Source organism: Lissotriton helveticus, chromosome 12 (assembly GCF_964261635.1).
Source record: "Lissotriton helveticus chromosome 12, aLisHel1.1, whole genome shotgun sequence".
NCBI classification, from domain to species: Eukaryota; Metazoa; Chordata; class Amphibia; order Caudata; family Salamandridae; genus Lissotriton; species Lissotriton helveticus.
Genome location: NC_136073.1, coordinates 856,136,755 through 856,151,823, shown reverse-complemented (window position 1 = coordinate 856,151,823; position 15,069 = coordinate 856,136,755). Strand labels below are relative to the sequence as shown.

At 42.4% G+C, this 15,069-nt stretch overlaps 1 protein-coding gene across 2 annotated transcripts in view; it reads left to right on the top strand.

The window, feature by feature from the left end:
* The first annotated feature begins 5,733 nt into the window (after positions 1–5,733).
* LOC144797635 (procathepsin L-like) overlaps positions 5,734–15,069 on the top strand; it is a 36,998-nt gene continuing 27,662 nt past the window's right edge. The window contains exon 1 of one of the 2 annotated variants that reach the window (XM_078668329.1): positions 5,734–5,848. The gene's annotated coding sequence lies outside the window, so the exon portion shown is untranslated. The remainder of the gene's footprint in view (positions 5,849–15,069) is intronic. The other variant, XM_078668330.1, reaches the window with a different exon arrangement.

Sequence of the window (15,069 nt, the reverse complement as noted above, 5' to 3'; positions counted from 1 at the left end):
AGGCACCCCGGATTTACTGTGATGAAACTTGGTACCAGACCACACCACTTAACTAGAGGTACAAACACACAGACGTGAAGAGTTGCGAGATGTGATCCTTTAATGAAGATCCCTCCATCAGTGATGACCCATTGCTTTAAAACATGAAATGGTGCAAAGGCCCATTGAAAACCACAAACTGTGCCCAATATAAAAAGGCTGTAACTTGACATTTTAAAAGAATTGCTACTTTTATGGGCAATAAAAAGGGAAATGAGTCTTGCTTTCATGTTACTTTCCTGGTATCATTTTCTCAGTTGCACTAGATAACCACAGCCTAATGACATTGAAATTTTTCCTTCAGAAATTCATTTTCTGTGATCATTTCATCTGATTTTAATAATGCTTATTGAACTTTTAAATAGTCATAAGATACGCTGAGTTTAATTTTTCCCCCTCATGGCATTATGTGGAGTAAATGCAATTATCCTGGTTCCTGTGCAGATGAAGACACGTTTCCCTCGATTGGTAAATAATTTCTGGCGCGTGGTTTTTCCGCTGCTTTCACCTGCAGGATTGTAATTATATTGAGATATATGCAAATTGGATGTTTTTCATTGGATTTTTGCATAACCTCGATCTTCCCCGTTGCTTCTGGTTGGTTGCCTCAGCTTTGAATTTTCACCGTGCAGCTTGGATATTCCCACCCCCACCCCTCCTGGCATTAACGCAAATCTATTGAGATTGATATTAGTACATAGTTTTAACTTTCTACGCTTGACATGCTTTGCATAGACCTCTCTGCCTAGAGGCGGATACTGAATCTGATTGTGTCGACTGTAATAAATTACATAAATACATTCAATTTGAGATGCATCAATCCTCGATGTGTTGAATTAAACATCATCCGCAGCCGCTGAGTTGTTCCTGTCACAAAACACAGTTGTTTTAAGAATTGGCAATGAGATCCTATGTTGTTGTGAGTTTGTTCTATGACATGAAGGTGACGTATACTCCAGCAATATGTGTCATGTCTGTACTATCTCTCCGTTTCTTATGCACTCTCTGCTTGTTTGTTCTTTGTAAAAATGTAATAAAACAAATAAAAAAACAAGAAAAAAAGAATTGGCCATGAGACAAGGTTTATTTTCCTGAATTGAGTTTACTGTTATAAAAAAAAAACTGTTAGTATCTGTATAACAGTGTACTCAGGCTGAATTGTTTTGTGATTCCGACTTTAAGGTAACTTTATTGCGATTAATATGTGCCAATATTTATCCACCTTGTAGATTTCAAATTTAGTCAAAAGGTTTACGAAGAAGTGGTTTCAGAAACTGCTTTTAGGTTAAATGTCTGTAATGTTATAATCTGAAGGCCCGATTCATGTAAGCATTTACACTTGTCAACCTAAATTAACAGCATTAAATAGCTCCTTTTACACTTGGCACAGGAATCTGTCACATGTAAACATTTTTACTATGGCATAATGTTTCTCGCGTGTGCAGAATTATGCAGTAGTAACTTCAAACGAGGGACGGTGAGTGGGAGAAACAGATTGTATATTGTTAACCACCTACGTGTGAGTATTTGGCAATTTAGAAACTCTTTTCTGACACTTTCCTGCCCTGGACAGCTAATTGCTTGAGTATCTTCTCCTCTAGTGTAGGAATGCCTCAACCCCCTCCTTCGCGCCCAACTTGGTGGCAGGAGTCGGGGAAGGGGTTATCTGTGGGGAAAAATGTTTTTTACATGGGTAAGAAAAATAATAAAGAAAACATTTGCTTTCACACGTTTGCGCCGCTCAACGGGGTGTAATTTTACCCTATGTACAATTATGCACTGGGCAAATGCTTAGTCAAAAAACGTCCTCTTAAATTGTCGCTAGGGGAATCCTGTGCCTGTTAGAGTTTTCCAGGCATACTATTGTCAGTGTTTGTAAAAAATAAAATAAAAAAGTCAGACAATCAATAGGATGGTACAAAGGCTATTCACAAATGGAGAAGAAAATAAAAGTTGGGGCAAGAAAAGCCTTCGAGTAAGAACCGAGCAAATGAGAGTGACAATAAAGGCAACCAGTGGTAAGCAGTGAGCGAGCTCTAAGCGCACTGTAAGATTTGGTGAGCCCATAGTAGGCTTTTACCTACAGACATCTAAAGGCTGTGTGCTTGGCAAGACCTAAAAACATAGATAAGAATAACTATATTTGAAATCCTTTGCAATTCATAGAAGTCCTAGATTTTCTGTTTTCTGTCCTTCAACAGCCACACAGGGCATACATGAAGCATAACAAATATTCCCAAGTTGATTGATCTCTATAAAAGGGAGATATCTAGTTGTTCTGCATGCCAAAAAGTCTTTACTTTGCCATGGTGTTGCTTACCTCACTGCAAATGTTCTTTAACACCCTCCCACCTGTGAATTGCATGTTGTAATTTGTGTATTCAGTGGGTAGTCCTCCTACACGTAACACGCCATGGTTTTATCCTGTGTGTTTTCACTTCTCTTTATCCACTTAATTCTTTAAATAAAGCTTTATCCTGCCGGATGTCTGACATGTGTTGGAGACCTGGAAGAGGACCTGCTCCCAGGTTTACTTGCAGGCCAGCTCACCGTGATGCCCACCACCTGCCCGCACTGAGGTCTTCCTACACCTTTCTGACGGTGCTCTGCTTGCTGGACCCTGGAGTATTACTGGTGTATCTTACAATAGATGTACCTGCCCACCCAATGCATGCATAGTCTGACAATGCCATAGTGTCAACAGAAAGATGCAATGACCTTTCTTTTGCCAAAAGAAAAGCCAAAATCTTAACCGGACTACCAGTCACAGATTAAACCCCAGCCACTGCCCAATTCACCTTCATTATCTTCTGCTAACTGTCTAACCTCCAGCTGCCAATGGGTAGGCACATGCATTCAGAAAATAACCTATGAAACAAATTTGTAGACCGCAGCGTATACCCGGAAGGGTCTTGGCGTTGTCCGTGATCAATAAGAGGAGTACCGTTAGTTGGAGAAGAGTCAGGTTTTAAAAGATTTTCTGAAGGCTAAAAGAGTAGTTGAGGATTTTAAAGATTGAGGGCGACTGTTCTATTTCAGGGCAGTACATCTGATGAAACTCCTGTCTCCCCAGGGTACACACTTGTGGGGGGGGGCTCCCAGATTTTTACATTGGGTGGAGCATAGGGATCTGCTTGGAGTGAACCAATTTAAGGTTATTTTACAAGTACTCTGGCCCAATTCCATGCAGCACCTTATATGCTAGGCAAAACGCCTTAAATCAATGTGCCGTTCAATAGACGACCAACAGAGACAGTACTCGTGCTTAAGAGCAAGGTGTGCAAAGGGTAGGATTCACTAACTGTTTGATTTAATCTGTGACAATATTCTCAACTTAACCACTTGGCTGCTAAGGTACATCCCCCTCTTCCCATTGACTTTCCATTGAAATCAATGGAAACTCCATGACGAGTTACCCTTGTCATTAGCACTGAAGGGGTTAATGAATTTAAACAAAATAACAGATGAAAACCAATGTCAACCCATTCTGAGTTGTAGCATTGTAAACAAGCTAAACAATGTGTCAATAAACCTGCAGGTGGACTGTAATAACAGGATTGCTGCTGACGAGAAGAAAAAATGAACTTTATTCTTACGGACAATACTAAAAAGTCATTACTGACACTAATAGTAGGTTATGTTTTATGTAGACCAAACATGGGGTAAGCTGGAGACTGGAAGAATTGCTCATCAACTAATATTAATTTGCAATTAGTATAACTTGTAGCTATGTGCATGGACCTGGGCGAAGTATGACGGAGGGCACCGAGGACCAGAGACGTTTGGACCTGCATGGATGTGTCCTACTTTCTAGAAGAGAGTTCCTAGATGGAATCTAGTTGGAAGCCTTTCCTTACTGGTATCAAATGAGGTTTTACTTAAGCCTGCCAGACGTTGATCTCTTCGTCCAAGAGAGAAGGAATGAGGAGAAGACCACACAATGACCTTCCTTCTCGATCGGGCTTTACGGCGTACACTTTTTAACAGTAACCCCTTGTGGTGTAAACTTTTGTGTCTACATTCCACAATGGACACAATACTGTTAATTGGATTCAAGTTTTTGGCTTTGATTCTAATAATTAATCATGTGTTGAAAGCATCTATGTGAGAAGCACAGTTTTCCTATCCCCATAACCTGTGGCAGTGTTTTTTAAACATATTTTATTATTTTATTGTAGGCACTGTTACAGGATTGTGTCCTGCTTGTTGGGAGATTTGGGTAGTGTTTATGGTCTTTTGCGTGGACACATATCTGCACTGTTTAGTGACTTCCACTTACTAGCTCCTGTAGCCAGACTCCAGTTCAAACTCCTCTGCTAAACCCTCAAAGTCCTGCAACAATCTTTCTCAAAACTACCCAGTCGTGCAAATCTTCATAGAAGCAAAATGGCATTTGATTTAAAACCAAAAGTTCAGTGTCATCGCCATGCCAATTTCTTTTTAATGCTGCTTTCGAGAGGCTGCAGCAGTCAGAATGCCTAAACCAAATATGTAAGGACATTCATGTTCAACATATATCTCAATTTAGAATCAACCTCTCTCCTGTTGTTGTCTTACACATCATTGTGTTTGATTTCTTTTACAACTATCAACCCAACTGCTAAGACGTGCTTCAAATGAACCGATCACTGGGCTGTTCCTTCCACTTGTTCTCTTTATTTTCTCCATCCATGGTCTCGGGTTGTTACTTGTAAAGCACCCTGACACTCACTTGTGGATAAAAGTTGTGGACAGTAGAAAATGGGTGGGTGTTTGTTGCCTGCAGACACAGAAAACCAACATCATGAGATGACTTTTGAGAGATTGAGTTGAGTCTCTTCAAATCACAACAGTAGACAGATTCCTCCTACCCTTTAATCAAGCCTGGAACTGGGCAGAAATATTCCACAATGCAAACTACTAGTGCACTTGGCTGCAATCGCAGTCCTACTTCAGTGTTTTGTGTGATAACCTCCATGAGAGAATACACCCTAGTGCCGACCAACAACAACCCAGAATGTAGCAAACACCAACATTGGCCAAAGCTGCAAACTTACTGAGCCACAAAACTGTCAAGTACCACTAGACAAAGTTCCAGGCCACAGTGCAAAGAGCCGATCCTTTGACACACTTCCTAACCAGTGCTGTGGTGGGTCCTTTAAGTAGTTTTGAGCCCCTATCAGCCCTTCATCACTGGTTGATCCATAGATTTATTCGAATGTAGGATGTACATGGGGTTTAATAGTTTGAAACTTTTAGTTCAAAATGCTCCTAGTTAGAGACATTTAGTGAGAAACCTGTAGCTGAATTGTGTGATAATTATTTCGCATTTAGTGTTGAAACGTTTTATTCTTAAATGATTTGAAAAAATATAAATTGCATTTTTTACTAGCGTGACGTGCCATAAATTCTAGTTCAGCCCAATTCTTGCAATTGCTTCAACTGGGCAGATTTGCAAATCTAACTCCAGTCCTGGGTGACCAGAGCAAAGTTGTAGTAATGGTAAGTAGCAGCAATGAAGTTAGACTTTCAAATTATTTTGTGTTAATATTTTCCATACTAAGTGGTTTTTGAATTAAAAGTTTAACCTAAAGCTTTCCAAATTGTGTTTCAAAAAATGTACCTAATACTGTAGGAGGTTTTTGGGGGCTGCATTACCGTTATGTGTTTTTTTTTAAGGGGGCGTGGAAGTAAGGGAAGTGGTAAATGTGGTCAGGCATGTGAACGCGGAAGCATCACTGGTGCTCTGCTCTCAGCCTGAGGACCCCAGCCACTAACTGCACTCGCAGGAGCTCTCGATAGCAGTAGATTATAACACGGGAAGACCGCGGTGAGTAGCCCCTTTATTCAGGGGTGAGTGTGGGCATGTGTACTGTACCCTTCTCACTGCTCCGGTGTGAGCCTGGGCTTATGGTGCACACATCATAGAGTACAGGGGTTCATTTGTACATGTGCACTGGACACAACACACCATTTGGGTGAGTCTGATCATGTACCCTTCAAAACATCCTCTTCAGAGGGTTGTATGGACTTGCGCACTACACTGTTTCACTCTTCAGGGGTAGTGCGAGTATTTGCATTGTACATAGCGTACTAAAAAGGGTTGAGTCTGGGTATGTGCACTGTACACCGTATACTCTTCAGACCTTTTCAATCAGCTTCCCTAAATGCAGCATTCAATGTTGGCCTGGAGTTTGCGGAGTATGATCCTTCAAGTCCATTTGTTCTTAAATATTGACTTAATGTATGAAATGGTTAGTTCTTTGGGGGAGTCTTTCAACTGAGAGGGGTGAAATAATTGATTTTCTTGGTTATTGATACTGGGGGATATTTTCAAATACATTTGATGTGGGGCTTGGGTTATTTGGTGATCCAGTGATTGTGGTGGACTTGACTACTTCAGTAGTTTCTTTGATTGAGAGGATGCGGAACATGCAGAATGTTGTTTGAGTAGTTTTGCAACATTTGTGAAAAAGGTGACTCTAATTGTTTGATGGTATGCTAGTGAGTTGTGGCGCTGCTGACAGCAGTTTGAGCAGGTGTCCTGGTTACGGAATTTGGAGACGCTTTCGAAGAGCACGTTAGCCTGGTGTGGTGTCTAAATTGTGCTGTGAGTAGTGGGACCTCTTGGACTTTTTTAATGGCTGCTTGATATACACTGTTCTGCCTCTGTAACGGATTGTTTGTGGTTATAGTGCGGGTTTTTCTCCACGGTCTTTCAAGGGTTCCGGTTCTGTTTTATTATAGTTTTACATCTGAGTGGAGCTGATGTATCTCATGAACGTGTTGACAGTTTCACAAAGTTTTGTGAGGAACCAGTTTGTCAAAACAAAATCAGTCGTTGGTGAAGTTGGACAGTCATCAGAGAGAGTGAGAAGGTTCAAAAGCCCAATGCATCCTGGCACACATTTTTCACAGACTGATCAATCTATTTGTGAAGGAGGCTGGTGGTGGTGGTGGTGGTAGTGGTGGGGCATGAAAAAGGATGGTTAAGTTAATATAAGAGCAACCACTAGAGGTTGGTTTTTAGTCACTAAGTTCAGCCCATTTGGGACTATGATAGCATTGTAGTTGTGAGCAGTAAAGTGAGTGGGCCATTTGACTATTTGTATTGGGATTTGTAAAGCGCAGGAATCACCCCCGAAGGGGTATCTCCCCGCTGTAGAAGCAGGTAAGTCAGATAAACATGGGCAGATAGGTTTAAGCTCTGAACAGTGCTGTTTTCAGGAGTTTCCTGAAACAGAGTAAGTTGGAGCATTTGCGTAGATCCTCAGGCAGGATATTCCACAATTTTGAGGCTAGATTGACAACGGTTTTGCGTCTGGTTCTAAACTTCTTAAACTGGGGAACCACCAGCAACTAGTGGAAGGAACTCAAGAGCTTCGTTGTTAGAGTTGAGCAATGCCATATCGTGCAGGTCCGGCTTATGAAACCGGGTACTTCGTTTATTCCTCTACCACTTTTCTTGATCGAGCGATTAATGACTCGGTTAAATCAGTCTTCAGGAACAGCCACCTGTAGAATTGGTGAGAATTCTTCTCCCAGGTCTATTTAAGTTTCCAATTAGGTGGTAGATCATGTTTGAGGATTATGTTCTTACTTCATGATTGTTAATTGAGCTGGGTGAAAAATGGCAAACTTTATAAATGTCCCTAGAACTGCCTATTTCCTGGTGGCTTCCTAAATTCCTTTAGTTGGGGAGGCTGCCCATGTTCAAGAGTGATTTCACTATCAGATACTTTTAAACCTACCACTCGTCGACTGCTCAAGCACCTGATTGCATTATGCACGTACTTCTAGCATTGTAAAAAATTCCTTAAATTCAATTTACAATGTATTATGGTGGTTTTTATACCCTTTTATGATTTTTAATGAAATCAAATAAAAGTATTATGACTGACATGTTCACGAGTGCACCGTGAAGTGTTCCAGTTTCTGAAGCTGTCATTGTGTCTGGTTCATTTTGTGTTTGCATCAAAGAGAACACCGGGCCCACTAAGGCCAATAGCGTTTGTGTCTGGAGAAGGCTTAATATAGGGGTTGACAGTTCTGGCTGGATTGGAAATGTCACCTTGGGTATATTTGTTGTTTGTGTAGTGCGCTTCTGTTATTTGTGTTGCCTTGTTAGTCTGTGAACTGCCTTGAGGGTACACTCCTGCTTGGTTCTTGGTATTCCTGGAAACCATGGATGGTTTATTACCTTACAGGCCTGTGCCCTCTTCTGTACTTCTAAATTCCAAGCTAGGCGCTTGAAAGAAGCCCGCCTCCTTCTATCACACCCACCCTACACCGCACGCACTTAGATTATGTTCCTCTTTGATGATGGGTCCCTGCTGCTGCTTCAGTCTTCTTAGGGGGGAGGTATTAGTATCTCTGCACACCCCCATGCTTCAAAGCTCACACTGCTCTAGTTAGAGCATTTCACGCTTTGACTCACACACCACAGGTTTCTCAGAAGTCTTTTGAGCACAGAGCAGCCCTGGTAAAGGATGTTGGTTTATTACCACATGATGTTGTGAGGAAACATTTGAAAGGGTGTTAAACCAAATAAGGAAAATGAAGAACCAAGTTGTCGCTTGAGCTGGCTGAGCGTGCACGCTTGGAGAGCCTTGAGTGCGGCCTTGATGCCCTGCGAGGTGTATGGCCTAGATTGTGGGGCGAGTACACCGACAAGTGGATTGGCCATAGTCTGAGTCTTCTTGTCTCCCACAGATAGCAGACAAAGGTAGTGCCGGCCAGGACAGAGCTTTAGAGAAGCTGACCATCCGTAACCTTTCCAGGGGAACCCAACAAATGAAAGAGAAGGATGCTTCTAAGTCTAGAGAGTCATGTTGTTTCTTTACTTTGCTATTCTATATAAAATTCGAATTAAAAAACAAAGCCTAGAGGGGATGGCTGTAAGTCGTGTGTAGAATCCAGGTAAGATGACCAAGAGGGTGCTGATGAGGAAGTCATGAGCGCTGGCGTGTACAAGTCTTGGGTGTGTTTTTCTGAGGAAACGAAAATCATACACATGTATTTGTGACTGTGGAGGACAGTAGAGATCTTACAGCAAAGGTGGGGTCTCAGAGGGTCCACATACCTGACTCCCGCAGACAGGAGAAGGTGAATCATTGTGGAAATCATGGTATGGTGTTTGGAGGATGCACAGGACTCCCACTACTTTTGTTATGTTATGTTAATATTTTTTGTATAGCGCACAGCTGCCCCAGCAAAGAGGCGTCTCAGCGCTGAAGCAGAAAACATAGAGGCTGGTAGTAAGAGAAAGCACTAGACTATGGGAAGAGATGGGTTTTGATTGCTCTGTGAAAGACGAAGTAATTTTCCATGGCACGAATGGAGTGTGGTAGAGCATTCCAAAGCTTGGCAGACAGACTTACTCTTCAATCCAGCTGTACGTTGTAGGTCACAGTGACAAGTTGAGCCATGTCTTGCGTACAATAAGATGTATGATGGACCCGTATGAGAGGATGGCGTTGAAGATTTCAATGCGCTCCATAACACGGTTTTTGGAGTGGAAGAAGTTGGGAGTGTTGATAGTTTTAGGATTTGGGTGACTGGTTTCTACGATACCTCTAGAGAAGATGTATTTAAAGTTTTAATGTTTGTTGTATTTAATTTACTACTCCAGGGCCAACGCTTAAAATAAATGGATTGCCGCTCCTGGCAAGTGGTAGAACTTCACCGCCTATTCCAGGAAGGGCGGGTGACAGCTTCAACATTCCGTTAGAGAAACCGCAATGATGCACCAGCATTCAATGTCACAGTTAGGGCAATCATTCAATGCCCATGCTGTGATAACAAAGGTGAATGAAGACCATATGACATCCCATTAGTACTTGATGAGAGGGATGCAGCCTGCAAATTGGAGATCTTTGTAGCTACAGACGGAGTAGACTAGAGCTAGTTGTTTCCCACTGGCATACAATGCGGTGAGTTGCACACGACCCGATTTGCGTTTCTCCTTGTGCTCCTGTTTCTCCTTGTGCTCCTGTTTCTCCTTGGGCTCGCGTTTCATGTAGTGCTATTGCTAAAGGAGGTTCCGAGGTTCCTGCTCAAACAAGCAAGCGCAATGTACTTGACCCTTGATACAGAGAGAAGCCTTGGCCTCGACACCTTTTCAGAGAAACACTAAATTGTGGGGGGAGGAAATAGAGTGAAGTAAACAAAAACAAGCAAACATGGTAAATTGAATAAGATTGTTCAAGACTGACCCAAGAGGGGTGAATTAACAAAGGCCCTGTCTTGCCGTTCATCTTAATGCGCACAGCTGTTTGGTACAGTCCACGTAAGCCCTTTTCCAGTTTTGTGAAGGCTAAACAGACAAATTAGTTTAGAAAATTAGGAGCCACGAAGCAATAAGACAGCTGGCAAACGATGACTTAATATATTTGCTCCTTACAAACTGTGGTGCTCCTGTTGAAACTCCAATTATTGACAGCAATTTTAAAACCAATAGATTCCACTTGCTTTCCCACTTCTGACTTCTATTTTTTGTCATGAAATCATCTACTTCCAATATTTTAAGAGTTTAAATCTTTAAAGCCAACAGAGGCATTACTTGCAAATTTGTAGGTTATACATTGTATGACTACCTCTGAACAATTGGAATACAGTTGTGTGGTGGGTTTCAGGGGAAGGCAGGTAAAAGTCTTAACAAGATGGTGGCATTGCTGAACCTTCTGCCGCCGACTAGCAAACGAGGAGGAGAATCCGGGGACGATTCCATCATTCAAGCCAATGGGAATACCAAACTAGTTCATGCTCCGGCTTGCTGAGTGATTAAACGTCTGCATCCCCGCCAATCTTGGAATACGGACGTCTTTGCTTTCCAGTAAGTCAGATTTCGCTTATTTGACCTGGAGGTGTAACATTTGCCTCATCACTGCTCGTGAGGTACATTGCATTTGAGATCTGGTTGACCTCTCTCGGTGTTGCCGGTGAACACCCCCTCATACAGTATTCCTGTTTTTTTAAGGATACCTTAAAATTAATTTAAAAAATACTCTTTTCAGAGATAGTCGAGAACTAGTCCACACATTTCCAGGATGGGCGTTGTAATTACTGAAATTTCATTATGGTAAAAAGATGTACAGAAAACAATTGACTTTGTGAGTAATGGATTCAAAAAAGAAGCAGAAATTGCGGAAAGCGAATTGTTTGAGGAATCCCAAAACAATGCAAAGAGTGCATTCAAATTAAAAGAGGTGAATAAGGACAGAAAAGGGGTACATAGACCCCTTGACCAGACAGACTGTGTTCCTGCTGTTGGGAGAGATGTTACCAGAAGATTCCGTCTTAGTCCCCGTTCCAAGCCCTGCTTTACTGGCTAGAGTTTTTGGATACTTTGGCAACATTTGTTAAGGGTCACCTTGGAATTGAATGCACCCATTAGCAGACAGGCATTGGCAATGCCAGTTGGTCTGGCTTCAAAGAAATATTGTATGGTAATGTGAAGCATTACAAGGATATAGGCGGGGAATGGAATGTATTTGTGGGGAAGCAAATAACTAGAATAATATTGGTGTAGGTTAAAAGATCCGGTGACACTTGCATTGTCAAGCCTGAACTCAACGTCCATGTAGGTTGATGACTGTCCTCCTCCCATCTGTGCTGCTGCCAGAGAAAAACACAATACATCATTTTGTTATCTACGAAACGTTAATAGCATCCTAATGTCAGATCACTGCCCCTGAAAGCTCAAGCAGCAGGATACATAAACCAAATGATCACAGCTGGTGGGGGGCAAACACTTTATGTGTGGAAGCACACAACTTCTGCCCAATCAAAACATGTACTCCCACCATGTGGGCGGAGCCAAAGCCACTCTCTAGTGATGCTCGCATAATTGTCTGGTGACAGCTGCAGTGCCAAGCCAGACCTTAAAAACAACTTGTAAGGGTTTATCGTTTGCTCCTCCACACACCTTTCATTTGAATCACTAACAGGACAGCTTCTGCAAACTCTAACTACAAAGCATATGCCACCAGCAAGCCAGCTGTTGTCAACTGCAATATTGAAGAGTGGAACCTCACAAACAGGATCATTTCTACAAAGCAGGGTCATTGCAGGGAAGGATGCCATCAAAGTCAGCCTCTGTTCACTAACACACAGAATAGCTGTATACCTGCCACAATGCCTCTTCTGTAAAATGGGACTACTAAAGAACAGGATACCACCAACAAAACAGCTGTAAACTAGGAATACTAAAGAGCAATATCTCTCAGACAAGGCAGCTTCTTTAATCTAGGAGCACTAAAGGGCAGGATACCAGTGGTGGCTGGTATTTGAAGGCGGTGGGGGCGGTGGAGGAAGGAATGTAATAAAACAATTAAAATACACACCTGTCTGACGCCTGCTGTTGACGCCTCCTCTCGGTCTTCTTCCCCGCTTCCAGGGCAGGAAGCAGGATGCACGCGGCTCTCAGTCTTCCGATAGCCAATCACAACACTGCAATGCAGCGTTGGGATTGGTCTGAGCGCCGTGAATCGGTGCTCGGCCAGCGAATGGGAGGCTGGGCATGTTCTCCATGCAGGCTGTAATGCAGCCTGCATGTTGAACATGCAAAGTGCAAATTAATGCTTGGAAGCCCCAGAGGGCTGATCAAACATTCATGCGCACTTTAGGGAGTGCGAACCACTCCTCCCATCCCCTGCTCCGTCAGCACAGCAGCCCACCCTGTCTACAAAGCTGCTGCAACAAGGAACAATTTAAATGATAATAACTTAGTTATTCTCATTTTATTTTTCCTTTAGGGACACTGCTTAAAAGCAGTGGGGCGATGCTTCTCCCCCTTAGCGGAGGAGCCGCCACTGCAAGATACCATCAACAAGGCAGCTTCTGTAACCTAGGAACAGAAAAAACACAGGATACCACCAAGAAGGAAGATTCGGTAACCTAGGAACACCAAAAATCTAGGAACCCCAAAAATGCAGGATACCAACAAAAAGGCAGCTTCGGTAATCTATCAACATTTAAAACCTAGGAACCCAAAAAACCTCAGGATACCACCAACAAGGCAGCTTCGGTAATCTATCAACATTTAAAACCTAGGAACCCAAAAAACCTCAGGATACCACCAACAAGGCAGCTTCGGTAATCTATCAACATTAAAAACTTAGGAACCCAAAAAACCTCAGGATACCACCAACAAGGCAGCTTCGGTAATCTATCAACATTAAAAACCTAGGAACCCAAAAAACCTCAGGATACCACCAACAAGGCAGCTTCGGTAATCTATCAACATTAAAAACCTAGGAACCCAAAAAACCTCAGGATACCACTAACAAGGCAGCTTCGGTAATCTATCAACATTAAAAACCTAGGAACCCAAAAAACCTCAGGATACCACCAACAAGGCAGCTTCGGTAATCTAATTGCACCAAAAACGTAGGTTACAACAAGCAAGGCAGCTTCTGTGATACAGCAACACCAGGAAGGCAGCTTCTGTAACCGAGGAACACCAAAAGCGCAGGATACTACCAACAAGGCAGCTTCTGTAACCTACAAACACCAATAACACAGCAAACCACCAACAAGGCAGCTTCGGTAATCTAGCAACATCAGAGACCTAGGAACCCCAAAAGCACAGGATACCACCAACAAGGCAGCTTGTGTAATCTAGTTATGTTATAGTGACTTCTAAAGCGCAAACAAATACCGGGCAGTGTCAAGGCGCTAGCTCCGAGTGAATAAGCATTGAATCATCCTTAGCTGGAGAAAGAACCACACTTTTAATTCCTTCCAGAAGCTAGTATGAAAAGGGAGTTGGTTCCATTCTTTTGTGGTGGAGGCTACAAGACTTATTCCTCCCCAATTGGTCCACTTAAATCTGGGAACCACAAGTTCCAAAGTGCCAGTAGAATGAAGGTTTCTCCTTGGACTGTACCATTTGAAAGATTGTTTCAAATATGCTGGGCCTATGCCATGAAGAGCTTTGTAGGCAATACAAATGGCTTTGAATCTAATACGCTGCCTGGCAGGGAGGGAGTGAAGCTTACGGATGGCTTGCGTTACAGATTTGTGTTTGGGAATGCCTGCCAACAATCTGGCAGCAGTATTCTGCAAGGCTTGTAGCCTGGTAAGATGTTTGTATTGCATGTTTAAGTACAGACCATTGCAGTAGTGTACCTTATATAGAATCAGTGCAGTTACCACCATTGTTTGAGCATTTAAGGGAATAAAGGGAAAATCTTTATAAATCTTTTTATCTTAAGATGGTGCTCAGCAGAAGCCAGACACATCCTTTAAAATGCACAAAACATGCCTTACAAGGAAAACAAAGTGGGTGGTTCAATGCTGCTTCCCAGAGCAGTTGCACCACAAACGTAGGATACCACAAGCAAGGCAGCTACCACCAAGAGAGCTTCTTTAACCTACAAACACCAACAAACCAGCAAACCCGCAACAAGGAAGCTTCTGTGATCTAGTAACACCAAAAAGGCAGGATACCACCAACAAGGCAGCTTCTGTAACCTACGAACACCAAAAAACCAACATACCAGCAGCAAGGCAGCTTCGGTAACCTACGAACAACAAGAACCCAGCATACCAGCAACAAGGCAGCTTCTGTAACTTAGGAACACCAAAAATGCAGTATACCACCAACAAGGCATCTTCTGTAATCTAGCAACAGCAAGCAGCTAGAAATTCCAAACATGCAGATTACCAATAATAATACAATTTCTATAAACTAGAAACACCAAAAAGACAGGATGCCAGAAACAAGGCAGCTTCTGTAACCTAGGAACCCAAAAGCAGCAGGAGGCCTCCACTAAGACAACCAGCAATACTAAAGAGCATGAATGATATCAACAAGTCAGCTTCTGTAAACTTAAACTAAACTACTGAACACCAGCCTGCCACCAACAGAGCAACTTCTGCATTGAATGAACACTAAAGAGAAGCATAATACCAATAAACCAGCTATTGTAAACTGTAAACAAAACAACAGCATAATACCACCCTCAAGGCATCCTCTGTAAAACTAGGAATACTACAAAGAACAGATTGCCATTAACAGGGTATAATTAGTAAAATAAGAATATTAAA